Source organism: Lissotriton helveticus, chromosome 5_1 (genome assembly GCF_964261635.1).
Source record: "Lissotriton helveticus chromosome 5_1, aLisHel1.1, whole genome shotgun sequence".
Taxonomy (NCBI): Eukaryota; Metazoa; Chordata; class Amphibia; order Caudata; family Salamandridae; genus Lissotriton; species Lissotriton helveticus.
Window position 1 is genome coordinate 13,219,026 of NC_136065.1, and position 24,872 is coordinate 13,243,897.

A 24,872-nucleotide genomic window follows, 5' to 3' on the forward strand; every position below is an offset into this window, starting at 1 on the left:
TCTCCAGACTGGACTACTGCAACTCTCTTCTTACTGGCCTGCCCAAATCCCACCAGTCGCCCAAAAAATCTGTTCTCCATTCAGCAGCTCGTTTCATATATGGGGCCAAAAAAGCGACCTCATCACACCCATTTTATCCACCCTCCGTTGGCTTCCCATCGAGGCAAGATCTATCTACAAGAGTTCTTGTATCACCCACAAAGCCTTGCACTCCTCCTCTCCTCGCTACCTGGCGAATAAACTGAAACTCTCTGGAGGCTCTAGACCATCACGTAATGTGGAAAATCTATTGCGTTTACCTCCCACTTTCAAGAAGGAAGGGTCAATGGCCCAATCCTTTTCAGGCAACGCGGTGAGAATCTGGAACTCACTTCCGCCTCAGCTCCAGACCACCACCTCTTCCCAGGCCTTCAATACTGACATCAAAGCTCTCCTCCTTCAAAGACACTTCCAAATTTAATTCCGCCCTCTCTATTATCTGAAGGAAGACCTCCCATTATAGGTAACTCTGTTCTACATGACTATAGAAGTGCCTTCCCAATGTGTTCTTGTGGTTTGAGAGTCTGCCATTTATTGCAGTATTATACTTCTACTTGTATTGTGTACTCCTTTTTAACATGCACATGTCACTTTCCTTCTTGTAATGTATCGTTTGCTACCTCTTGTATTTTGTTTGCTTTTGATACATGCACAATTGCCACCATTGCCTCATGTAACGTAACGTTTGTTCTTGAGTTTTGAGTATCTGCCATTTAGTGCAGTATTATACCTCGACTTGCACGTTTGTAGGCTTTTGTAACTTACACACGTCACTTTTTTCTCTCTTGTAACGTACCGCTTGCTACCTCTTGTACTTTGTTTGCTCTTGATACGTGCACAATTGTCACTATTGCCTTATGTAACATAACGTTTGCTTTTGTAACTTGCTGACTTGTAATTTTCTCCTCATGTTTCACTACTGTTCTTATTGTGAAGCGCTCTTCGGGTAAAGTCCGTGCTATATAAAAACGCATAAAATAAAATAAATAAAAATCTATTTCTGTGAGATAACCCCGAGAGGTGACACTAGCGTACAGCCTTGTAGGTCCTGGTTGGGTCCAAATCTGTGAGATCTAGCAGTCGGGTGATGCCCTCATATTGCCATGTGGTTCCTGGCTGAATCCATTTCTGTGAGATCTTGCAGTGTGGGGTGACACCCTCACACTGTATATGGCTCCCGGCTGGGTTCATTCAGTGAGATCTGGTAGTGGGGTGACACCCTCGCACGCCCATGTGGATCTTGGCTGTCTCCATTTCTGTGAGATCTGTCAGTGGAGTGACACCCTCACACTGCCACATGGGACCTGTCTGGGACCATTTATCTGAGAAGTAGAAGTGGGGTGATGTCCTCACACTGCCATGTGGGTACTGCTGGGTATATCTGTAGATCAGCAGTGGGGTGAAGCTCTCACACTGCCATGTGTGTCCTGGCTGGGTGCTACTGCCATGGCCCATCATTGCCCACTTCTAAGACATGCTATCCTATCCAGGGTTAACGGGGGTGAATTTCTTACCCAAGGAAAATCGGACAAGTTTGCCAAACCTCCCTATCACCTGGTGGCCGATAGAGCTAGTGGTGCCTCCAGGTGCACAGTCAAAATATTGATTCCTAATTATCGAGTTACATTAATATTGAGTTTAAAATATCGAAGGTGAAGAATATCGAGGTCAAGAATATCATTGGACAGAATATCGACCCTAAGGTAAGTACTATCGATTTTCTTTATATCGATGTAAGTAATATCGAAGTTAGTAATATCGATATCAATTATATCGATGATACTAATTTCGATGTTACTAATATCGATATTTGTTAGTTGTTATGTATTTTATTACGTATTTTATATGTATGTGTTATACGTTTTTTTAAAGTATTTTACTTGTTTTAAATTATATGTGTACTATTTTTTGTATATTAAAAATGTTATTTTTAATTTAATTTTATGTTTTAGTGTTGGAGCGGGTTGTGGGTTTATAGGGGAATTGGGTGGGAAGTAATTTAATTATAGTACATTAATTATATATTTTCAGTAATTGTAATTTAATTTTAATTATTTTTGCATTTAAGTTCTGTAGCGGGTTGTGGGCTTATAGGGGAATTGGGTGGGAAGTAATTTAATTGTAATTAAGTCATTATTTCTTTTTTATTGGTATTGATAATTTTTTTATTTCTAATTAATTATTAATTGGTAAAAAAATTATTTTAATTGCTAATTAATTTTTTAAATCAGTAATTAAGGTTTGTAATTGGTAATTCCATTTTGTAATTTCCCTACTGTTGCACTCTCTGGAGTGGGAATAGTAATTTTTACTCCTACGCTATCCAACGCTTTCCCTACTGTTGCACTCTCTGGAGTTGGAATAGTAATTTTTAACCTATGCTATCCAACGCTTTCCCTACTGTTGCACTCTCTGGAGTGGGAATAGTAATTTTTACTCCTACGCTATCCAACGCTTTCCCTACTGTTGCACTCTCTGGAGTTGGAATAGTAATTTTTACCTGTACGCTATCCAACTCTTCCCCTACTGTTGCACTCTCTGGAGTTGGAATAGTAATTTTTACCCCTATGCTATCCAATGTTTTCCCTACTGTTGCACTCTCTGGAGTGGTAATAGTAATTTGTATCCCCACGCTATCCAACGCTTTCCCTACTGTTGCACTCTCTGGAGTGGGAATAGTAATTTTTACTCCTACGCTATCCAACGCTTTCCCTACTGTTGCACTCTCTGAAGTTGGAATAGTAATTTTTACCCTTTCACTATCCAATTCTTTCCCTACTGTTGCACTCTCTGGAATGGGAATAGTAATTTTTACCCCTACGCTATCTAACGTTTTCCCAACTGTTGCACTCTCTGGAGTGGGAATAGTAATTTTTACCCCTACGCTATCCAAAGCTTTCCTTACTGTTGCACTCTCTGGAGTTGGAATAGTAATTTTTAACCCTACGTTATCCAACGCTTTCCCTACTGTTGCACTCTCTGGAGTTGGACAAGTAATTTTTACCCCTACGCTATCTAACGCTTTCCCTACTGTTGCAATCTCTAGAGTTAGAATAGTAATTTTTACCCCTATGCTAATCAACGCTTTCCCTACTGTCGCCCTCTCTGGAATTGGAAAAGTAATTTTTACCCATACACTATCCAACGCTTTCCCTACTGTTGCACTCTCTGGAGTTGGAATAGTAATTTTTACCCCTACGCTATCCAACGCTTTCCCTACTGTTGCACTCTCTGGAGTGGGAAAAGTAATTTTACCCCTACGCTATCCAACGCTTTCCCTACTGTTGCACTCTATGAAGTTGGAATAGTAATTTTTACCCCTACGCTATCCAACGCTTTCCCTACTGTTGCACTCTCTGGAGTTGGAATAGTATTTTTTACCCCTACGCTATCCAACGCTTTCCCTACTGTTGCACTCTCTGGAGTTGGAATAGTAATTTTTACCCCTACGCTATCCAACGTTTTCCCTACTGTTGCACTCTGTGGAGTGGGAATAGTAATTTTTACCCCGACGCTATCCAACGCTTTCCCTACTGTTGGGGTCTCTGGAGTGGTAATAGTAATTTTTACTCCTACGCTATCCAACGCTTTCCCTACTGTTGCACTCTCTGGAGTTGGAATAGTAATTTTTACCTGTACGCTATCCAACTCTTCCCCTACTGTTGCACTCTCTGGAGTTGGAATAGTAATTTTTACCCCTATGCTATCCAATCTTTTCCCTACTGTTGCACTCTCTGGAGTGGTAATAGTAATTTTTATCCCCACGCTATCCAACGCTTTCCCTACTGTTGCACTCTCTGGAGTGGGAATAGTAATTTTTACTCCTACGCTATCCAACGCTTTCCCTACTGTTGCACTCTCTGAAGTTGGAATAGTAATTTTTACCCTTTCACTATCCAATTCTTTCCCTACTGTTGCACTCTCTGGAATGGGAATAGTAATTTTTACCCCTACGCTATCCAACGTTTTCCCAACTGTTGCACTCTCTGGAGTGGGAATAGTAATTTTTACCCCTACGCTATCCAAAGCTTTCCTTACTGTTGCACTCTCTGGAGTTGGAATAGTAATTTTTAACCCTACGCTATCCAGCGCTTTCCCTACTGTTGCACTCTCTGGAGTTGGAAAAGTATTTTTTACCCCTACACTATCTAACGCTTTCCCTACTGTTGCAATCTCTGGAGTTGGAATAGTAATTATTACCCCTATGCTAATCAACGCTTTCCCTACTGTCGCCCTCTCTGGAATTGGAATAGTAATTTTTATCCATACACTATCCAACGCTTTCCCTACTGTTGCACTCTCTGGAGTTGGAATAGTAATTTTTACCCCTATGCTATCCAACGCTTTCCCTACTGTTGCACTCTCTGGAGTGGGAAAAGTAATTTTACCCCTACGCTATCCAACGCGTTCCCTACTGTTGCACTCTCTGAAGTTGGAATAGTAATTTTTACCCCTACGCTATCCAACGCTTTCCCTACTGTTGCACTCTCTGGAGTTGGAATAGTATTTTTTACCCCTACGCTATCCAACGCTTTCCCTACTGTTGCACTCTCTGGAGTGGGAATAGTAATTTTTACCCCTACGCTAACCAACGCTTTCCCTACTGTTGCACTCTCTGGAGTTGGAATAGTATTTTTAACCCTACGCTATCCAACGCTTTCCCTACTGTTGCCCTCTCTGGAGTTGGAATAGTAATTTTTACCCGTACGCTATCCAACGCTTTCCCTACTGTTGGACTCTCTGGAGTTGGAATAGTAATTTTTACCCCTACGCTATCCAACGCTTTCCCTACTGTTGCACTCTCTGGAGTGGGAAAGTAATTTTTACCCCTATGCTATCCAATGCATTTCCTACTGTTGCACTCTCTGGAGTTGGAATAGTAATTGTTACCCCTACACTATCCAACGCTTTCCCTACTGTTGCACTCTCTGGAGTTGGAATAGTAATTTTTACCCCTACGCTATCCAACGTTTTCCCTACTGTTGCACTCTCTGGAGTGGGAATAGTAATTTTTACCCCTACGCTATCCAACGCTTTCCCTACTGTTGGGGTCTCTGGAGTGGGAATAGTAATTTTTACTCCTACGCTATCCAACGCTTTCCCTACTGTTGCACTCTCTGGAGTTGGAATAGTAATTTTTACCTGTACTCTATCCAACTCTTCCCCTACTGTTGCACTCTCTGGAGTTGGAATAGTAATTTTTACCCCTATGCTATCCAATGTTTTCCCTACTGTTGCACTCTCTGGAGTGGTAATAGTAATTTGTATCCCCACGCTATCCAAAGCTTTCCTTACTGTTGCACTCTCTGGAGTTGGAATAGTTATTTTTAACCCTACGCTATCCAACGCTTTCCCTACTGTTGCACTCTCTGGAGTTGGAATAGTAATTTTTACCCCTACGCTATCCAACGCTTTCCCTACTGTTGCACTCTCTGGAGTTGGAATAGTAATTTTTACCCCTACGCTATCCAACGTTTTCCCTACTGTTGCACTCTCTGGAGTGGGAATAGTAATTTTTACCCATTCGCTATCCAACGCTTTCCCTATTGTTGCACTCTCTGGAGTTGGAATAGTAATTTTTACCCCTTCGCTATCCAACGCTTTTCCTCCTGTTGCACTCTCTGGAGTGGGAATAGTAATTTTTACCCCTGCGCTATCCAACGCTTTCCCTACTGTTGCACTTTCCGGAGTTGGAATAGTAATTTTTAACCCTACGCTATCCAACGCTTTCCCTACTTTTGCACTGTCTGGAGTGGGAATAGTAATTTTTACCCCTATGCTATCCACCGCTTTCCCTACTGTTGCACTTTCTGGAGTTGGAATAGTAATTCTTACCCCTACGCTATCCAACGCTTTCCATACTGTTGCACTCTCTGGAGTGGGAACAGTAATTTTTACCCCTATGCTAATCAACGCTTTACCTACTGTTGCACTCTCTGGATTTGGATAGGAATTTTTACCCGTACGCTATCCAACGCTTTCCCTACTGTTGCACTCTCTGGAGTTGGAATAGTAATTTTTACCCCTATGCTATCCAATGTTTTCCCTACTGTTGCACTCTCTGGAGCGGCAATAGTCATTTTTATCCCTACACTATCCAACGCTTTCCCTACTACTGCACTCTCTGGAGTGGGAATAATAATTTTTACCCCTAAGCTATCCAACGCTTTCCCTACTGTTGCACTCTCTGGAGTTGGAATAGTAATTGTTACCCCTTCGCTATCCAGCGCTTTCCCTACTGTTGCACTCTCTGAAGTTGGAATAATAATTTTTACCCCTACGCTATCTAACGTTTTCCCAACTGTTGCAATCTCTAGAGTGAGAATAGTACCCCTACGCTATCCACCGCTTTCTTTACTGTTGCACTCTCTGGAGTTGGAATAGTAATTTTTAACCCTACGCTATCCAACGCTTTCCCTACTGTTGCACTCTCTGGAGTTGGAATAATAATTTTTACCCCTACGCTATCCAACGGTTTCCCAACTGTTGCACTCTCTAGAGTAAGAATAGTACCTCTACGCTATCCAACGCTTTCCCTACTGTTGCACTCTCTGGAGTTGGAATAGTAATTTTTACCCCTACGCTATACAACGCTTTCCCTACTGTTGCCCTCTCTGGAGCGGCAATAGTAATTTTTATCCCTACACTATCCAACGCTTTCCCTACTACTGCACTCTCTGGAGTTGGAATAGTATTTTTTACCCCTACGCTATCCAACGCTTTCCCTACTGTTGCACTCTCTGGAGTGGGAATAGTCATTTTTACCCCTACGCTAACCAACGCTTTCCCTACTGTTGCACTCTCTGGAGTTGGAATAGTATTTTTAACCCTACGCTATACAACGCTTTCCCTACTGTTGCCCTCTCTGGAGTTGGAATAGTAATTTTTACCCGTACGCTATCCAACGCTTTCCCTACTGTTGGACTCTCTGGAGTTGGAATAGTAATTTTTACCCCTACGCTATCCAACTCTTCCCCTACTGTTGCACTCTCTGGAGTTGGCATAGAAATTTTTACCCCTATGCTATCCAATCTTTTCCCTACTGTTGCACTCTCTGGAGTGGTAATAGTAATTTTTATCCCCACGCTATCCAACGCTTTCCCTACTGTTGCACTCTCTGGAGTGGGAATAGTAATTTTTACTCCTACGCTATCCAACGCTTTCCCTACTGTTGCACTCTCTGAAGTTGGAATAGTAATTTTTACCCTTTCACTATCCAATTCTTTCCCTACTGTTGCACTCTCTGGAATGGGAATAGTAATTTTTACCCCTACGCTATCCAACGTTTTCCCAACTGTTGCACTCTCTGGAGTGGGAATAGTAATTTTTACCCCTACGCTATCCAAAGCTTTCCTTACTGTTGCACTCTCTGGAGTTGGAATAGTAATTTTTAACCCTACGCTATCCAGCGCTTTCCCTACTGTTGCACTCTCTGGAGTTGGAAAAGTATTTTTTACCCCTACACTATCTAACGCTTTCCCTACTGTTGCAATCTCTGGAGTTGGAATAGTAATTTTTACCCCTATGCTAATCAACGCTTTCCCTGCTGTCGCCCTCTCTGGAATTGGAATAGTAATTTTTACCCATACACTATCCAACGCTTTCCCTACTGTTGCACTCTCTGGAGTTGGAATAGTAATTTTTACCCCTATGCTATCCAACGCTTTCCCTACTGTTGCACTCTCTGGAGTGGGAAAAGTAATTTTACCCCTACGCTATCCAACGCTTTCCCTACTGTTGCACTCTCTGAAGTTGGAATAGTAATTTTTACCCCTACGCTATCCAACGCTTTCCCTACTGTTGCACTCTCTGGAGTTGGAATAGTATTTTTTACCCCTACGCTATCCAACGCTTTCCCTACTGTTGCACTCTCTGGAGTGGGAATAGTAATTTTACCCCTACGCTAACCAACGCTTTCCCTACTGTTGCACTCTCTGGAGTTGGAATAGTATTTTTAACCCTATGCTATCCAACGCTTTCCCTACTGTTGCCCTCTCTGGAGTTGGAATAGTAATTTTTACCCGTACGCTATCCAACGCTTTCCCTACTGTTGGACTCTCTGGAGTTGGAATAGTAATTTTTACCCCTACGCTTTCCAACGCTTTCCCTCCTGTTGCACTCTCTGGAGTGGGAAAGTAATTTTTACCCCTATGCTATCCAATGCATTTCCTACTGTTGCACTCTCTGGAGTTGGAATAGTAATTGTTACCCCTACGCTATCCAATGCTTTCCCTACTGTTGCACTCTCTGGAGTTGGAATAGTAATTTTTACCCCTACGCTATCCAACGGTTTCCCTACTGTTGCACTCTCTGGAGTGGGAATAGTAATTTTTACCCCTACGCTATCCAACGCTTTCCCTACTGTTGGGGTCTCTGGAGTGGGAATAGTAATTTTTACTCCTACGCTATCCAACGCTTTCCCTACTGTTGCACTCTCTGGAGTTGGAATAGTAATTTTTACCTGTACTCTATCCAACTCTTCCCCTACTGTTGCACTCTCTGGAGTTGGAATAGTAATTTTTACCCCTATGCTATCCAATGTTTTCCCTACTGTTGCACTCTCTGGAGTGGTAATAGTAATTTGTATCCCCACGCTATCCAAAGCTTTCCTTACTGTTGCACTCTCTGGAGTTGGAATAGTTATTTTTAACCCTACGCTATCCAACGCTTTCCCTACTGTTGCACTCTCTGGAGTTGGAATAGTAATTTTTACCCCTACGCTATCCAACGCTTTCCCTACTGTTGCACTCTCTGGAGTTGGAATAGTAATTTTTACCCCTACGCTATCCAACGTTTTCCCTACTGTTGCACTCTCTGGAGTGGGAATAGTAATTTTTACCCATTCGCTATCCAACGCTTTCCCTATTGTTGCACTCTCTGGAGTTGGAATAGTAATCTTTACCCCTTCGCTATCCAACGCTTTTCCTCCTGTTGCACTCTCTGGAGTGGGAATAGTAATTTTTACCCCTGCGCTATCCAACGCTTTCCCTACTGTTGCACTTTCCGGAGTTGGAATAGTAATTTTTAACCCTACGCTATCCAACGCTTTCCCTACTTTTGCACTGTCTGGAGTGGGAATAGTAATTTTTACCCCTATGCTATCCACCGCTTTCCCTACTGTTGCACTTTCTGGAGTTGGAATAGTAATTCTTACCCCTACGCTATCCAACGCTTTCCATACTGTTGCACTCTCTGGAGTGGGAACAGTAATTTTTACCCCTATGCTAATCAACGCTTTCCCTACTGTTGCACTCTCTGGAGTTGGATAGGAATTTTTACCCGTACGCTATCCAACGCTTTCCCTACTGTTGCACTCTCTGGAGTTGGAATAGTAATTTTTACCCCTATGCTATCCAATGTTTTCCCTACTGTTGCACTCTCTGGAGCGGCAATAGTCATTTTTATCCCTACACTATCCAACGCTTTCCCTACTACTGCACTCTCTGGAGTGGGAATAATAATTTTTACCCCTAAGCTATCCAACGCTTTCCCTACTGTTGCACTCTCTGGAGTTGGAATAGTAATTGTTACCCCTTCGCTATCCAGCGCTTTCCCTACTGTTGCACTCTCTGGAGTTGGAATAATAATTTTTACCCCTACGCTATCTAACGTTTTCCCAACTGTTGCAATCTCTAGAGTGAGAATAGTACCCCTACGCTATCCACCGCTTTCTTTACTGTTGCACTCTCTGGAGTTGGAATAGTAATTTTTAACCCTACGCTATCCAACGCTTTCCCTACTGTTGCACTCTCTGGAGTTGGAATAATAATTTTTACCCCTACGCTATCCAACGGTTTCCCAACTGTTGCACTCTCTAGAGTGAGAATAGTACCCCTACGCTATCCAACGCTTTCCCTACTGTTGCACTCTCTGGAGTTGGAATAGTAATTTTTACCCCTACGCTATACAACGCTTTCCCTACTGTTGCCCTCTCTGGAGCGGCAATAGTAATTTTTATCCCTACACTATCCAACGCTTTCCCTACTACTGCACTCTTTGGAGTGGGAATAATAATTTTTACCCCTACGCTATCCAACGCTTTCCCTACTGTTGCACTCTCTGGAGTTGGAATAGTAATTGTTACCCCTTCGCTATCCAACGCTTTCCCTACTGTTGCACTCTCTGTAGTTGGAATGGTAATTTTTACCCCTACGCTATCCAACACTTTCCCTACTGTTGCCCTCTCTGGAGCGGCAATAGTAATTTTTATCCCTACACTATCCAACGCTTTCCCTACTACTGCACTCTCTGGAGTGGGGATAATAATTTTTACCCCTACGCTATCCAACGCTTTCCCTACTGTTGCACTCTCTGGAGTTGGAATAGTAATTGTTACCCCTTCGCTATCCAACGCTTTCCCTACTGTTGCACTCTCTGGAGTTGGAATAATAATTTTTACCCATACACTATCCAACGTTTTCCCAACTGTTGCACTCTCTAGAGTGAGAATAGTACCCCTACGCTATCCAACACTTTCCCTACTGTTGCACTCTCTGGAGTTGGAATAGTAATTTTTACCCCTACGCTATCCAACGCTTTCCCTACTGTTGCCCTCTATGGAGTTGGAATAGTAATTTTTACCCGTACGCTATCCAACGCTTTCTCTACTGTTGCATTCTCCGGAGTTGGAATAGTAATTTGTACCCCTACGCTATCCAACGCTTTCCCTACTGTTGCACTCTCTGGAGTGGGAAAAGTAATTTTTACCCCTACGCTATCCAACGCTTTCCCTACTGTTGCACTCCCTGGAGTTGGAATAGTAATTTTTAGCCCTACGCTATCCAACGTTTTCCCTTCTGTTGCACTCTCTGGAGTGGGAATAGTAATTTTTACCCCTACGCTATCCAACACTTTCCCTACAGTTACAGTCTCTGGAGTTGGAATAGTAATTTTTACCCATACGCTATCCAACGCTTTCCCTACTGTTGCACTCTCTGGAGTTGGAATAGTAATTTTTACCCCTACGCTATCCAACGCTTTCCCTACTGTTACACTTTTTGGAGTTGGAATAGTCATTTTTACCCCTACACTATCCAACTCTTTCCCTACTGTTGCACTTTTTGGAGCTGGAATAGTAATTTTTACCCCTACACTATCCAATGTTTTCCCTACTGTTGCACTCTCTGGAGTTGGAATAGTAATTTTTACCTCTATGCTATACAACGGTTTCTCTACTGTTGCGCTCTCTGGAGTGGGAATGGTAATTTTAAGTTCTATGCTATCCAACATTTTTATTACTGTTACTTTTTATTTATGTTTGTAAATGTATTTGTAATGTATAATATTTTTTAATATTTTATAAATTATAAAAATAATTATTTCAACTTATTAAGTATGTATATATTATATATTTTATGTATATGTTTAATTAATGTATTATTATTACATATGTATTATTTATTATTTTAAACATTATTAGATATTTTTAATCATGTTTATTTTATTTATTAATGTTATTTACTTTATTTTACATTTATATTTGTACAGAAAAAAACTGATATTTTTAACATCGATATTTTTAACATCTATTTTTTTGTTGTTGATATTGTTGTACTTACCATGCTGTAGATAGGATGTCGATATTCTTGCCTTCGATATTTCTGCATCGATATTCCTGTAGGTCAATATTTTGTAGGTCGATATTTTGACAGTGATTCGTGTCTCCAGTGTGGAAGTGGGAAATCTAACTGGCTGTCTCTTCCTCAGAGGTCCCACATGATTTAGAGATACAAAGATTGGTGAAGTTGGGGCCGACGTTCGGGGTTTGCGCCAAGATCTCTGCAGTGTTGTTGTGAGGATGGCAGAAATAGAATTACCGGCTGTGAACCTAAAGCTGCCACAGCACAGGTAGCGGTATCCTGCAAGCCCCTAAAGGGGAGGGTAGATAATGCAGAGGAACTGAAGCAGACAAAACATTCTGTGCATTGTGTAAATTTCTGTCGGGGTGACAGGCGCTCACCCTAAACAGTGCCCATGAAGTTACTTCCACCTTGGTTTCTTCAGAGGATCCATTCATTTTGTTTTGTGGTGGAGACGGCGCAGCACCACATTGGGCGCTCCTGAGGCCGATCATTGCCAAACTATTCACACAATAGATGCCACGCTAAGGGTTGTGCACCTGCATGTAAGGAAGAAAGTCCCAACCTTGTGCTTTTACAAAAAGAGGGGGAGGTGCGGGGGTGGTGCATTGTCTCTTCAATGTGTGGGTGGGATTGACAGATCAACCATGTTCCTGGATTGTCAGAACTGGGAACTGGAAATTTGTACTGGATGGGCGGGGGTGGGGGCAATCCATTTGTAGAAGTTGTGTTGAGGTGGTTGCACGGAGTGTAAAGTGTTGGCATGGGAATGTCACCTTCACAAATGGTGCCCAGTCCCGTGTGCCCGACTGCATGCATGCTAAGTATCTTAACTTTTAAATTGACTCTGTCGTCACACTATCTTAGTGTATGAGCAGAGGCCAAGACCTGCCCCTGACTATGCAAGGTCCTGGATCTGTCCTGTGACCGCAGAGCATACTGGACAAAGCAGTGGTAAATCTTAACAGCGCAGCTGTCGCCACACATAATGTGAACAACTAAGAAAAGAAGCTTTCAGAAGTACTATAGGGAAGGGCTTTGGCTCCGCCCACATGATTTTAGACAATAGCACATGTTTTGATTGGGCAGAGGTTGTGTGCTGACTCAGAAAAAAAGTGCCTCCTCCTCATTTTATATACCTTTCTAATTGTATTACTGTGTGTCTGATGGTTGCCTTGTGGAAAAGCTCAAATGTGTAGGCCTAAGCTTTTTTATAGTGACATGCAATAGGCCGGATAGGAGCACCCGAAAAGGTTTTGTTGGATGCCATAGGTCTGGTCTCCTCATTATGAAAAGTTTTGTCAAAGTCACTTGCTTTGGCTTATTAATTGTGAAAAGCATTTGTTAACTCCAGTAAGCCTTTAGAGGTTGGTTGTTTTCACATTGGTACGGGCTATAGGCAGGTATTTTGTTACATATATTTACCACAGTAAGCAATGGCTTTAGTGTTGACCACCCACTCGGGGAAAGCTGGAGTGTTTTTACTTTGATGTTTCCGATTAGGCCCTGTTGAGAAGGGTTATATATTGTTTTACAAGCTGTATTTTTCTACATATTTATGTATATTTCAGTTTATGTGCATTTAACTACGGTGAAGCATAAAGCCAAAAGTAAAGGGTTCAGTGGTAAAAATAATACCAGATTTCATATCGTTTTTATCTGTTTTATTGTAAAATTTTATACAATAGGTTTATAAGGGTTGATTGTTATTGCTCTGTGCTGAAGTCTGTGGTCATTTTTTTACATGGAATTTTACAGATTAACATAATAGGTTAAGGTTTTCGAGTTGGTAATCCACCTGAACAAATCATGCATATAGAAGGAATGACCTGTTAGGCTCTCTTAGGCGAAATAGTATTTTGTATACATGTACTTTTGTGGCTTTACGCTGGATAATTGCCTGGACGAGCGCTTACGCCTGAGTTGGTTTTGATGGCAAGCTAATGATATCAGCTGCAGGCCTGATTATTTATAAAACGTTATGATAAAGGCTCTAGGCCTGACATATTGATTGTGAAAAGCATATGTTAAAGTCAATAGCCATTTAATGGTGGGTTGCTACTTTTATCTATTAAAGCCTATAGCTAGGTATTTTGATACAAGTAAGGGAAGGACTTTGGTGTTTGTTACCCCTTCTGCAAACCGTATGAGGAGTCGATCGGCACTAATAATTATTAGCAGAATCAATTCTTAGCTGCCTTACAAGATCTTGTAACAAAAAAATAACAAAAATTGCATATAATATGTATAATATTTTAATACTTCTTAAAATCAGACACACACACACACACAAACACACACACACACACATATATATATATATATATATATATATATATATATATATATATATATATATATATATATATATATATATACATATACACATACACATACATACACACACACTATGGGGCCGATTCGGTAAAAATCCCCTACGAATAGCCGTACGGAGCATTTTTCCCGTATGAATCGTACACCTTCATTGTCCCCGTACGTACGATAAAGTACGATCCGAACCCAAAGCAGATCTCCATACGAAAGACCTTACGACTAAAAAATCCATACAAATTGCATTCGGAACACGCAGTACGCGACGTCCGTACGGATCGAAGCAGCTTTTTCCGACCCAGCAAGTATGATTCGTCACGTCAACACTCCGTATGACTCTTTTTCTACGGGAGCTGAGAACATCCGTAAAAGCAGATTTCGACTCGAACCACGTACGAAACGGCCCCCCCCACGTACGCGAGTACACCCCATGATTACAGGGGTACGGTGCCTAGGGGTACGGTGCATCGGGGTATGGTGCATAGGTTTAGGGTGCATAGGTTTACGGTGCGTAGGGGTACGGTGTACAGGTGTACGGTGCGTAGGGTTACAGTGCATAGGGGTACGGTGCGTGCCCCCATGATTGCATGGGTACGGTGCATATGTGATTGTGTGGCTCTCCGTACGAATTAATCATATGACGTTTTCTGTACGAATCACGTTCTCATTCCCCGGTCCGGATCGTACTTGTCGGGTTGTACAGCATGTTTACGATTCGTACGGTTCACCGTGAGGGTCATGTATCGTACGGATTTTCCCTTGCTTTTCATATGGTTCGCAAATATTCGGACGTATTTTTCCCTACGGATCGTACTACGCGATTCGGACGGATTTTTACGATTCGGACGGAAACAGCTCCGAATTTGAATCGTCGTACGGATTAGTTTTCCGAATCGAAATCGACCCCTATGTATACACAAATATTCTTGTAGATTCATAGGGAGTCTTTGAGCCAGCTTTGTTCTGTTAATGGTCTGTCCAGGTTTCATTTACGCTGCTTCTATATATGATAGCAAATTGCATTGAGTAATATTTCTCTCCACTACAGGAATTTGGCTCTCTTTCACTGTGGATGTTGCTAATTTCTGAACACGTGTACAACCACTTGATAGGAAGGGGGCTTCAGTATCAGAATTAGTCAGCCAGTCCTTTAGTTTTCAATGTTACCCTTTTATAGTTCCCTCTTCATTTCTCTGCCTTTCCTCTTTATATTTTAATGTTTAAGAGGATGTTACTGCTCTCCAGGCAGTACTAACGGGTTACTTGCTTGCCACTCATTTTATCTGCAGTGGACCTAATCTCAGGTGGCCGCTACCTCTAAAAGAGGAAATAATTATAGAATGCTGTTGTCCACAGCATAGCATTGTTTTCCATTCCAAGATGATCAACGCATTGGCTCCAAATATGAAGGCCATGCTGGAACTTTAAAACACAGATAGAATATTTGCATTACCTCGGATGATGGACTCCGCTGCTATGTTTATTGTGTTATTGCAAGCTTATGTCCACTGTGTTTAGATGACAGCAGGTTTTCTTTTTTCCTCTTTGTAGTCTCTTAACCCCTTCACTGCGGGGCAAATTCCCCCGCGGTGCAAGGGGGTAAGGCTGGGCGTGGCACTCCCGTACTGAGGACGACTCTCGGCCATCATAAATTACAGTGGGCGTGTGCTCATGATGGCCGGGAGCCGTCTGAACTCCACCCACTGATTAATTCCCTCGGATAGGCGGGGAATTAATACCACGTGGGCGGAGGAGCAATGTTCGGATGGCCTTCGGACATGAGCACACGCCTACAGTGACTCATGATGGCCAGGAGCCATCATGAGCACCCAAGGTGTTAATTGATGTTGTATGAGTTATTGAGTTTGTGTGTGCTTGACTGCAGTTGGGTCAGAGGGTGAAAGCTAGAATGAGTCAATGGATGAATGAACGCATCAGTGCAAAAATGTGTGACAAAGCACATGTATGATGGCAACTTATTAAATGCTTAACCCTATTCAAGACACAAAAGGCCCTTTCTTATCCACTCAGACCTATTTGCATTGCCAATGCTTGCTATGTCATTGGGAATAGGCCTAATGGTGCCATTCATGTAATGTTACTGTTATGTGTCCGTCCAGAATCTTGCCCTGCATTCTGTGTGTATGTTGAGTGAGCACATTTCGGTACACGAGTGGTTAATAGTGGAGGGGTAGAACCGTAGAAGCGGACATGTAGGGACCCTAGTGGGTTCCCAGAATGAAGGAATGGATGTCTCTCTCTGCAGAGGATTTGCTTCACTATTTCAGCTGTCTGAACCAATCAAGAGCATGGCTTTCTACACATTTGTGATATATTTGGGATATTTCTGTATTTACAAGGGAACTTGTCAAACCCTGTACTTTACAAAGCAGGGTGGCCTCAGCAGCATGAGCGCTCATGTGTTGGCGTGAAGCCCCTGGTTGGAGGTACACTGGCATCTTCGTTGGGTGAGAAGAGTTGGTGTGCGGGGTGTTCATGGTCCCTCCACAAGAAGTACAATTACCAGCAGCATCTGTGACCTGTTCTAGGTATTATCTTGAAGAGATTGACGCCTATTTCAGATTTCACCACCCTTAGGATTAAGCTCATGATCAGTAAAAGTGTAAAATAAAGAAAAAAAAACTCACGCCTATAAAACGCCGATTATAAAGTCCACATTTGTAAAGCGCACAATCACCCGTAAGGGTCTCTAGGCGCTGGGGGCCGTCGGGAAGATTAAGCGAGCTATTGCCCAGAGTCACATGGTGCTGGGCTAACCTGCCGCCGGAGCCGGGGATCGAACCGTGGTCCCCAGATTCCAGCGTCAGTCGCCCTGGCCGCGGCGCCACACCTCTCCCTTATTATCCCTGATTATGAAGTCACCAGACACTTCCCAGCAGCTCAGAGGTAAGTGGAAAGATGTCTGAGAGGGAGTGGAGAGAGGACTGTATGAGTTCCAAAGATATGGGTGCATCTGGGCGATGATGGATGCTGCTACAATTTAGATACTTGCACAGGTGCTATTGTTATGGGGGAAGCAGCATGACATTTTTGCTATAAAAATATCGACACTGCATGTCTACACACTACTTGGGGATAGGGATTGTTTGAAGTGCATTGGATGCAGAATTGCTCTACGCTAAAAACTATCTGAGTTTAATTTTGCAGGGAACCAAAAGCTACAACTGGGGCCTGATTTGTCAAGGGCCCCAGTTGCTGGACGCACCGCCGTTATGGTGGGGGGCCCGCACTCTTGGCATAGGCACCACAGTTGTGGTGGGGGCCCAGCACTTGGGGCGGAGGCACCGCAGTTATGGTGGGGGGCCCGCACTCATGGCAGAGGCACCACAGTGGTGGTGGGCGTCCAGCACTTGGGGCGGAGGCACCGCAGTTATGGTGGGGGCCTGTACTCATGGCAGAGGTGCCACAGTGGTGGTGGTCCAGCACTCATAGCAGAGGCACCGCAATTATGGTGGGGGGCCCGCACTCATGGCAGAGGCACCATAGTCTTGGTGGGGGGCCCGCACTCATGGCAGAGGCACCACAGTCGTGGTGGGGGACCAGCACTTGGGGCGGAGGCACCGCAGTTGTGGTGGGGTGAGGTATCATGATTGGACAGCGCCCGCACGGTACTGCAACCAAGCTGAGGATGGCCGGATGGGGGTAGGCCCGATGGCCCTGGTATCAAAAGACACAGAGACAGGTGCAGTGTATAAATCTGCCCCGATCCGGGTCTCATCTGACCACCATGCCCAGCCAGAGAGTAATTTATTTCTTAAGCACCACATGGTGCAGCACAACCCAAAACGGCTTCACATGCAGGGGTGCACACCAGTGACAGCCCGGCGCCCAGAGTAGAACGTCCCAGTCAAGGTGACTCCAGTTGCATAACTGGTGTGACACTACATTCCTCCCCAACACACAAAAAGAGAACACAGCTGAACGACAGCAACATTAATCTTGACAACTGAACATGACAGGCCACACATTGGCAGGGAACAGTGATATCACACCAGGTTGAGGTCACATTACCTGAGACCAAGTGTAAGGATCCACAAGCGATTTCCACAGGAGTGCCAGGAACTGATGATAAACCCAACCTCTCCCCCTCCACACCGACACGTCTACCAGACCGTAGTCCGTGGAGGTGAAAGGAGGGAAAGGAGGGAAAAAAATAAGGGAAGGAGGGAAGAAGACACCTTGGACCGGGAGTCTCTTGTAAGTCGGAAACTGGCGCTGTAATGATAAAAGGGACAATGAACAATGCACACGTAAGTACAAAATCCCACCTAATTCTATATCACAGTTCCTCGCCTCCCAATTACTTTACCTAGAGATAATAAACAAGATTCCTCTCATGTACACTATACGTCCTTGGTTAAATGCCACAGCTACTCTCTCAGAGGTCGTTGCTTATGTATAACTCTAAATGGGAGAAGAGAAAAAATAATAAGACAAAGAGACATGTAGCTAAACTAAAGAAAATCTGTCTACCACTACAGGACTTACCCTAAGGGAAGTGTATACATCTAAGAGATGGTTGAGGCTTAAAAGAGGTGGTGGGCTGAGGATGATCCTGTATAACAAAGAGATCCCTTGTAAACATAGGTGAAAATAACAATAGAGCAAAACTCAGAAATAGCGCCAGGCGCCTGTACCAGATCTTCTGTGCCTCCTCAGCTGCAACCCCTGCCAGTTTCGATACACTGTAGACTGGTCCGTAGATGTCGCGAAATTATAGAAGCTTGGAGGGGGAATATAAAAGCAGGATATCTCTGGCAAACTACGAGTCCCACAATGCCCCAAAACAGACTCCACGCCTGCTCTACCCAAGTCCGGCCGGCCAACGGGAACCAAGTCTGGCTGACGGGTGGAACCGAGAGTAACAAGCAGGAGTCTGGTGAAGGAGGTAAATTAGAGAACTCCGTGAGTGCCGAGGAAATAATATGCAAGAAAAATGCTAGCACCACTCTATAATACTCTGAATGGAGTCTCGCTAGCGATGTCGGGTCAAGGTCATAAAATGAAAGAAAAACGGAACGTTCCTTGATACCCTAGGGAAAGCTCAAGGGGGATCTGGAAACCAAAAGAGCCGGGGTTCTCCGGGAGAACGAGGAGCTCCGACGCGGAACAAACGAGAAACAGGAACACACACTGGAATGGGCTGTGAGCGGAAGTGATGCGACGCTGAGGTGCACAAACACTAGAGCGCGAAGCGTCGGACTGCAGGCAAGACAGGTTTTAACTACTGCCTGACCCCTCGCTCCTGTGCACAGCGACGCGGCCATCTTGTTACGTGTCAAGCGAATTGGCAGGCGTGACACCAATGAGTAATCTCACATCAAATGATTTCTCAGCTGAGTTGATGGCACAGGTTTGCTTCGAAGACTATAATGAGTACAGTTATTGTGCCTGGGTTGGTGTTCAGAAGAATGGGTAAGGGAACTCCAAAGAGGTGCTTCAGCCCCGATGGGAGCCTCGTGTGCATTGGTGTTAGACTCCAACAACATTCTGGATAATCTCCTTCAATGTCACCCCCCGGTTCATCCATGGCAGGGGTTTCATTATCATCTCCTGGGGAACAGCCAATGGGCTGATGAAACCTTTTGAACAGTGAAATATGCAGAGTGTTCACGCTGAGCAATAACTCGAGTGCCGTGCACCGAGATGATGGTCCAAGGATTTTGCTCAAATGGTAACCTAAATTTGCTACCCGGGCAGCGATCTTGAATCAGTACCATGATAGCCTCACCTGCAGTGGCTGTCATGATCTTTGGACTTCTTCCGATCATACACCAATTGATCATTGACAGAATCTGGAAACCATCCCGGATGGTGAGGGATTGTGAGTAGAGGGCAAGTTTAGAGACAGTTGGCTTGCCGAAGCAATGCAAATGACTTTGTTCCAAGTTCTAATAAACCTTTCGGTCTCCCCATTTGCTTGGGGCCACCTCGGGGTAATCCTTTTGTTCATGATCTCCAAAGAGGTGAGATAAGAATGCCAACTCGTGTCCTTGAAAAGGCGGGCCCTTGTCAGTGCGCAGTTAATTGATTAAACCATGTGTGGCCATAACTTTCTCCAACTTGGGCAATACCTCACTGGCATTCAGAGATGAGAGAATCTCTACTTCTGGATATTTGGAGTACTCATCAATCATCACAAAAGTATGGCACCCATCTAGGAGGCTCCCAAAATCAAGACAGGCACACACCCATGGCCTCTGTGACCCCTTCTCAGTCACTACTGGTAATGGAGGGCTGGCATCACCAGCTACTTGGCACCAAGAACAGGATCTGACCACCTTCTCAACCTTTTCTTCCATCAAAGGAAGCCACAGTTGTGCGCATTCGATTGTTGGTCCTTACAATACCCTGTTGTCCGGCATGAGCAAGTTGGATGACTATCAGCAAGGGCAATGGGTAAGACTAGACGATGTCCACCCAAAAACCACCCATTCGGGTCAGCGCTCAGCTCCTAGCGAATGTGATACAAGCTTTCCAGGATTTACCATGCCTCAGGTGTAAGCACAGACCAGTTCTTTTTGAACGTGTGCCATTGATTACTCTTCACAGTCTGAAGAACTTTTTGAAGGTATTCATCCTGGCTGACAGCTTGGCATAGAACATCCAGAGACCGTGGAATGTGACATGATCGATCCATCACATATCATACAATTCCTTTGTTTCATTTACATCAGCTTCCTCTCTGGAGGAGCCACTCGAGGGAGCCATGACAGATAGACCGCAGCATCGTGAGACCCCAGGCGATACTCCACATGACAATTGTATTCCTGGAGTTGGAGCATCCACTTCTCAATTCGTAGAGGTTGCTTGGCAGCAGTACCGTTGAATAGAGGTTTGTCATCGGTCGTTACAGCAAATGGATTTTCATATACATAAAGGTAAAATGTTGACACTCCCAGTGGATGACTATTGCCTCTTTCTCGTTCTGAGAATATCTCTGTTCAGCTAATAATGTGAAGTTATTATTAGCTGACATCTCGTATGTAAAGTCCGGGGGAATGGATATATTGACATTGCTATGACTTAAATACAAACATGATTTAATGTCGAGCAAGGATAGTATAATGTAAAGTGTGCACCAATCGACGAACCGCTATAGTTTAATGTAAAGTGTGTACCAAACGGTGAATCGCTATTGAACAAGGCTATCTGGGAATCAGTGTAGTTCTCATACTCCTAATGATTACGATAGGTGTATGTAATAATGATGTGGCCACTACAGATATGGGGGGAGTAAAAACGAGACACAAAGGAGTTTTTTCCCTCGTGGGCTAATGCGGATACTTTAAATTTAATCAGGTTACTGACCAGTTGTGTGGAATGTCGGGATTTGGATTATCATATCTTGCTAATATAATTTGGAACTTTATGGAATGCATACTTGGAGGAAGTGATATATGACCTAAGGTAGGCCTCTTTATATGTATGCTTGTACTCCTCCTTCTCTCTTTTGTTGACGATGTGTTTATTACACTGCGGACGTTCATTTGGAGTCCGGCAGTTGATGATTGTAATAAATCATTACATTTTGTTCGATTGAATCCTCTCTCCCCCACGCTTTGAGATTTCTTCGTTTACTGCTCTTTTCCAGCTTCTTGAACCGATTTGGTGAGATTCATACCCATGACGATATATTGAGAATATTCATGTGACCCGCCTAAATTGTAGATATATAATATATATGGTTATAACAAGGAGTTACCGACCAATGATGAATAAAATAAATAAAATAAGAACGGTATGTTCCTCTTCCTTATGTTTAAATCATGGATTAAGGATGGTTGCAACAATTTCACTATAGAATTGGGATGTCAAAGGACAATTTGGATGTATGGTCAGAATACTTTAAGATTAAAATTGATATATCAGGTCATAAGAGTCTTTGGTGAAGTGGTATTTTGAGATTATCATAAGAGTATAATGCTATGAGGTTATTGCCCTCAAAAAAGCCAATGGAAAATACACAACTTTATGTTGTGGTGTATTTTATGTATATGTATATGTATATATTTGTCTATTTATATGTATTTTTGTACTGTTTTTATATTGGTGTTACATTTGTGTCTATGTATGTTTTAACATTACAGTCCTGAAGAAATTCTGTTGTACAGAACGAAACGCATCGGCTGATCGTGGTGTATAAATATAAGAAAATAAAAGCAATTGAACAAGTATCAAGACTCTGCACTTCAAGAAGGACTTCAAGAAATATGACCAGATTTAATTTGCCTTGCATCTTGTTTTATGATAGTGGAGGGTTAAGCCAAATCCTCCCCTGAGAAGTTTGTGTGAATTGGCATACAGAAGTATATAGGGTTAATCTGCATGATGTAGGGAGTAAGATGTAAGTTGCACCGCAGGTCACAAAAGTACAGTACCAAAACATGTAGTGTAGCATCTAAAAAAACAATATTCTCAAATGCTTTGAAAAGCAATTTTACATGCTTATTAGCATACAACCAATTCACAAAAATGAACTTTTCCAATGAAAACATTAGATAATGAGAGAGCTGATGATTTTGGGGTCCCCCCTAACATAGGGGGAGCACCAAGCAGATGCCTTGAACACAAAGAGCATAAACAAAAAGCACATTTTGTTGAACTTCAGTGGTGATCCCATCCTTTTAGGACCACCCCAAGCACAGTTATTGGCAAAAAAACAATCCCAACCAAAGGCCCTGCAAAGCATTATGGGACAAGTTAGCAGTGGCAGTGAATAATATAGTATCCAATATCAAAATAATTCTACAAGGAGCTGCAGTTCCACTGGTCGTCCCTAAATGTCCCTCACAAGTCAAATGCAAAGCATTGAAATTATTCTTACATCAAGCTGCAGTTCCACTGGTCGTCCCTAGATGTCCCTCACGAGTCAAATGCAAAACCATTGAAACCCTTTCATCAAGCATTCGCATTTGACTTGTGAGGGACATCTAGGGACGACCAGTGGAACTGCAGCTCTTTGTAGAATTCTTTTGATATTGTATACCATATAATATTCCCTGCCCACTGCTAATCTCATCCCAAAATGCTTTGCAGGGCCTTTGGTTGGGAATGTTTTTTTGCCAATAACTGTGTTTGGGTTTGTCCTAAGAGGATGGGACCACAACTAAATCGTTCAATAAGATGTGCTTTTTTCTTTTCAAGGCATCTGTTTGGTACTCTCCCTAGGTTAGGGAGGATCCCAAAATCATCACATCCCCCACTGCTTACCAATATTTCAATTTCACCATTGTGAAAGTAATATATGCACTATAGTATATAAAGATAGAAAAGATTATTTTATCATATCTGGTCATGTGCAGGAAGCTTTTTGCAATTTTAGCACAGTACAGACAAGTACACAGTGTCTTTAGCCATGCTACGCAAACTACGCCCAGGCTTAAATCTTGGTCAAATAATTCAGTGGGTCATGTGCCTAAATTTGAATCCTTAGAAGGTTTAATTTTTTTCATTAATGTAGCTTCATAACATGGTCAGTTTGAGTTGGGAACAATTATCACACAAGTTAGTGCCAAAAAATACTGCTGTTTGTATTCTGTGCTTTATACATTCTCATTGTTAGTGTAATGTCATATCTCCGTCTTTCTCCAGTATTTTAACAGTCAATCAAGTATCTAGAATAATACAAACAGTGGTAAAACAAGCATGGGTGCTTTAATTATCAGGACCAAAAAGCGCACAAAGCAAGTAGTTTGATACTGCCTATAATGCACCTTCCAACAAGCATTGAAAATGCAATCAGTCTTGCATTTGTTTGTGTTAGAGCTATTGGCCTTCTAGCATTGAAGCCTCCGCTAATGCGTGCACTGTAGGTTTAATTGCAGAGTTGAAAATGCAGTAATGTGTAAATTGTGTTCATTATGCAGTAAAAAGGAGATTCTGAAATCTTCCATAGGGTTGAATGTCTCTAAAAATATATAAATAAACTAAAATGTTGGATGTTTAACTGAAGCAATCAACAAATAATCCTAAAATTATCCTGAACCAGTCTTTTAATTAGAATACTGTGGTGCTAGTCAAGTAATTCAACAGTAATCTTCAAACAATCCTAAAACCACCAGTAGCAATTCATCTTGTGAAGTAATCAGAGACTGATTTTCAAGTCAGCCTCACACCATCCTGAACAGTCACACCTTGTGAAGCAATCGGCCAATCATTTTCAAGTCATCCTGAAATCGTCAGGGTTAATCACATCTTGTGAAGTCATCAGATACTCATTTTCAAGTCATCTTCAAATAATCGGGATCAAGTTTATAAACTTTGCTGATAACTTCAGGAGCTTGATGACGTCTGATGACATGAAAATGACGTCTAGAGTAGTTGGATGATCATCCAATCACTCTGGGATGGCTTCTACAGTAATCCTGTTTGACCTGGGTAATGTGGTATTGTGATTAGTATTGTGATTACTACCACGTACCAGAACCACTAGCTGGGGAGACAGACGATTCTTAGTAGCAACCCCCAGGCTGTGGAATTCTCTCCCTTTGTCCATCAAAACCAGTCCCACTCTTATCATCTTCCGTAAACTTCTGAAAACCTGGTTATTTAATCAATGATCCATCTGGCGGCTCTCTGTCCCAGGAAGTCCGATATGCGCCGAGACACCCTAGGGTATTTGTGCGCAATAAAAATCCCAAAAACATAAACATAAACATAAACATTAGGCGGTGCCCATGCTGTGCCGCGACCACGCTTAGATGGCTGGATGAGGGTAGGCCCAATTAGCAGTGTAACAAAAGGCACAGAGACAGGTGTAGTGTATAACTCTGCCCCGGCTTGGGTCTCGTCTGTCCGCCATACCTGGCCGGGGAGTAATTTATTACTTATGCACCACGTGGTGCAGCTTATCCGAAAATGGCTACACACGCAGGGGCGTACATGACACCCCTGTGCCTG

At 42.9% G+C, this 24,872-nt stretch overlaps 1 protein-coding gene across 1 annotated transcript in view; it reads right to left on the reverse strand.

Moving 5' to 3' along the window:
- The window catches only part of LOC144752896 (major histocompatibility complex class I-related protein 1-like), a 175,551-nt gene that overhangs the window by 123,370 nt on the left and 27,309 nt on the right, over window positions 1–24,872 (reverse strand). The window lies entirely within an intron of this gene.